The sequence below is a fragment of the Podarcis muralis genome, chromosome 16, assembly GCF_964188315.1.
Source record: "Podarcis muralis chromosome 16, rPodMur119.hap1.1, whole genome shotgun sequence".
NCBI lineage: Eukaryota > Metazoa > Chordata > Lepidosauria > Squamata > Lacertidae > Podarcis > Podarcis muralis.
The window spans coordinates 35,202,833-35,207,183 of NC_135670.1; the positions used below are offsets into that span (position 1 = coordinate 35,202,833).

The 4,351-nt window shown below is 48.7% G+C and overlaps 1 pseudogene; it reads left to right on the forward strand.

Moving 5' to 3' along the window:
• The first annotated feature begins 729 nt into the window (after nt 1-729).
• Nucleotides 730-1,545, forward strand: LOC114587005 (PITH domain-containing protein 1 pseudogene; annotated as a pseudogene).
• The last annotated feature ends 2,806 nt before the right edge of the window (nt 1,546-4,351 follow it).

Below are 4,351 nucleotides of genomic sequence, written 5' to 3' on the forward strand. Positions count from 1 at the left end.
ACTCATTCTGTCCTTGAAAACAAATTTGGGGAGAGGATATAATGTATACATTAATTCCATCAGAGGACTCTGGGTTCCCTGGCACCACCTTTTTGTGCCAGTTGGAGACCTATTATCGCTAAACCTTTCTTCTGATTTCTGAATCTGCTACAGGCGCTTTTAGAATTACAGCCGCGATAACGGGCAGCAGGGTGGGGGTAGCTGGGAGTGGTGGGGCGAGGCATGGGATTTGAATTAATGCTTTTAGACAAATCTCCATTCCGTTTCTAATTCTAATGCTAATTGCATTTGTGGATCAAAGCTCGCTCGTCAAAAGTTTCTGCTTCAAAACTGTACGCGAAAAGATTTGACTTTTATTTTGCGGGGAGCGTGCTTTGCAACGGAGACCAAACACAGTTCCAAAAATCAAATAAAGGGGTGGCCACTCCGGGACAAACCTCTCTCTGTGTTTTAACTTCCTTTCATCTGAATTTCATGGCTCTGATAACGCCAGAGAATAAGGAAGGTCTTAATGGGATGCTTAGCCACAGGTGCACCCCCAACGCCCCAAATTGCTCATTTTAGTATTGCCGATTCTCTCTTGCAACACCCATGTGCTCTGTGCACCTTGTGAGCCTATTTTGTGGATTTACATCCTGCTTTCCCACCAGCTAGTTGTCAAAGCAGCTGAGAGGGGAGGAGGAGGAGGAGTGCTCTGAGGACAGAGAAAGTATTGAGAATACCAAGGATATGCACACATCAGTGCTCAAGAAGACTAAATCACCCAGGCAAAGATCAACTGGCTCAGGAAGCCCTCTTCTTCTAGGAGGACTCATTGTGCAGGCCCAGGGCCTTTACCTGCGCATCAACCGCAAGCGCTTGGAGTGCGTGAAGAAGCAGACGGAAGGCAGTGGGGCTCTCGTCTTCCACGCCTGGGAAGACCGTGGAGACCGCCAGAAGTTTGTAGAAAGTGATGATGATGAAGAACTTTTGTTTAATATTCCTTTTACTGGCAATGTGAAACTACAAGGGATAATTGTGATGGGAGAGGATGATGGCACACCCCCATCAGAAATGAGACTCTTTAAGAACATTCCTCACATGTCTTTTGGTGATACTGCCAGAGAACCAGATCAGATGTTCAGCCTGAATCGTGATGTTACTGGAGAACTGGAATATTCTACAAAAATTGCTTGCTTCTCAAATGTTTATCATCTGTCCATCCACATCTCCAAGATGTGCTGAGACAACGAAGATCTCTTACATAGGCCTGAGGGGAGAATGGACAGAACCTCATCGACATGAAGTGACCATCTGCAACTACGAAGCAGCAGCAAACCCAGCAGACCGCAAAATTGATCAGATCACACCGGAGACGTACTTCATTTCCTAAGTGGTTTGTGCACCACCAGACTGCTGTGGAGGCTTGGAAGACTGTCAAACACTTGAGGCTATAAGGAGCATTGTAGCGTTCATTCTTTTGTGGGTGTGGGTGTGGCTGCTTTGGTAAAGCAGGGCACCAAATGCTGGCAATTAGGTACCAATAATTATACCATTGCTGAGGACAATCATAGGGACGCGGGTTGCGCTGTGGGTAAAACCTCAGTGCCTAGGACTTGCCGATCGTATGGTCAGCAGTTCGAATCCCCATGGCGGGGTGAGCTCCCGTCTTTCGGTCCCAGCTCCTGCCCACCTAGCAGTTCGAAAGCACCCCTAAGTGCAAGTAGATAAATAAGGTAAAGGTAAAGGTACCCCTGCCCGTACGGGCCAGTCTTGACAGACTCTAGGGTTGTGCGCTCATCTCACTCTAGAGGCTGGGAGCCAGCGCTGTCCGCAGACACTTCCGGGTCACGTGGCCAGCGTGACAAAGCTACTCTGGTGAGCCAGCGCCGCACACGGAAATGCCGTTTACCTTCCCGCTAGTAAGCGGTCCCTATTTATCTACTTGCCCCCGGGGGTGCTTTTGAACTGCTAGGTTGGCAGGCGCTGGGACCGAGCAGCGGGAGCGCACCCCGCAGCGGGGATTCGAACCGCCGACCATGCGATCGGCAAGTACTAGGCGCTGAGGTTTTACCCACAGTGCCACCCGCGTCCCAAGTAGATAAATAGGTACCGCTTCATAGCGGGAAGGTAAACGGCATTTCCCTGTGCTGCGCTAGTGCCAGCTCGCCAGAGCAGCTTCGTCACGCTGGCCACGTGACCCAGAAGTGTCTGTGGACAGTGCTGGCCCCCGGTCTCTTAAGTGAGATGAGCGCACAACCCTAGAGTCGGACACGACTGGCCCGTACGGGCAGGGGTACCTTTACCTTTTTAAGGACATTCATGGCTTGAGATCTTACAAATATTGAAGGAGTAGGTTTTGGAAATATTGGCCTTTGCCTGCCTGTAACTCGGTTGTCTCAACTATGTTGTATCTATCAGGGCAGACGTTGTTTTTTTCAGTCAGATGATCATCCTGTTCAGTTGCTGCTTCTGCTGGCATACATAAAGGTGTGAGGCTAGTGTGGGACTTGGTCTGGGAGTGTTGTACCATCTGAAATTCTGTTCTGCCTCTTGAATGTACTTTATACAGGGGGATAAGTTATTAGTGTTCTAGATGAGCTCTTGCCTAATTTCAAAAGTTAATGTGACTTGTACATGGCAGTACAGTGGTACCTTGGGTTAAGTACTTAATTCGTTCCGGAGGTCTGTACTTAACCTTAAACTGTTCTTAACCTGAAGCACCGCTTTAGCTAATGGGGCCTCCTGCTGCTGCCGTGCTGCCGGAGCACGATTTCTGTTCTCATCCTGAAGCAAAGTTCTTAATCTGAAGCACTATTTCTGGGTTAGCAGAGTCTGTAACCTGAAGCGTATGTAACCTGAAGCATATGTAACTCGAGGTACCACTGTATTCATTTGATGCACCAAAGTACTGCATGCTTCTCCATGAATATCATCCAGTAAGTTGCTTGCCAGAATGCAACAGCTTCAACTATGCATCTAAAACCTGAAGAGGGGTGTTTCTCTCTCCTGAGCTTAACTTTCTAACCAATGTGGCTTAATTTTTTTCTAATAAACATGGCAAAGAACATGTAAATGAATGAATGAATGAATGAATGAATGAATGAATGAATGGACTCGTTGTCCAGCCTGGGTAGGTGTAATCAGCCTAGGGCAGGGGTCAGCAAAGTCTTTGTGGCTTGGGCTGGTTCATGGTTCCACAGACGCCACGGCGGGCCAGAGTGCGCGTGCATTCACACATGTGCAAATGCTATTTCCGGTGCTTCTTCCAGCACGGAGGAGGCGTGCACAGCTTCCCATTGGCTGCAGGAGCTTCCTGCAGCCAATGGGAAGCCGGCCAGCGTCGCGGAAGGCGATCCCCGTTCTGCTCTGTGCCGGTTTAGTGCGGCGCATGTGAGCTGACCAAACAGGCGGTGGGGGTCCCCAAGCAGGTGGCGGGGTCCATGGGCCAATTAAACGACCCCCATGGGCCTTAGGTTGTTGACCCCTGGCCTAGGGCCTGAAGGTCCTTCACTGAGAAGACTGCAGTTCAGTGAATCACTACATGGGGAAGTACTACAAAAATCCATATTATCCTCCCAACATTATTTTGCAGTTGTTTAAACACCCCCCCCCCAATGTTTCTCTCTCTTAAAGCCTTGTATGCAGATGTAGCTGTATGTCTTCCAAAGGTCAGTGTCTTTAGGAACCATCCTTTGGCATGATGTTGTTGTCAGGAGCTCGTCCTACACTGGGGCCGCTGAGCCTTTTTTCAGTTAAATGTTTCGGTTTGCTTGTCCTCACCTGTCACAGTGGTCCAGGTGTGCCAGAGGTGGATTTGCACAGGTGGCCTAGACAGGCGCAAGATTTTGCTGCTGTCATAATACAAGAGCAAGAAAGCACCCTGTGGATCAGCTGCTTTAGGAAGGAAAAACGTGCTTGTAGGAAGCATAATTACTGAACACAAGTACCGTATTTTTCGCTCTATAAGACGCACCAGACCATAAGACGCACCTAGTTTTTGGAGGAGGAAAACCAGAAGAAAAAAAATCTGAATCCCAGAAGCCTGCATTCGCTCCATAACACACACACACATTTCCCCTTACTTTTTAGGAGGGAAAAAGTGTGTCTTATAGAGCGAAAAATACAGTATATAATGGAGTGAGGAAACTAGCAGCAAAGCCTAATCAGATTTACCCAGGGGGGAGCCCCATTGATCTCAACTAGATTTGCTTCCATGCATGCAGCTAAGGCAGGGGTCAGCAAACTTTTTCAGCAGGGGGCCGGTCCACTGTCCCTCTGACCTTGTGGGGGGCCGGACTATATTTTTTTGGGGGGGGAATGAACGAATTCCTATGCCCCACAAATAACCCAGAGATGCATTTTAAATAAA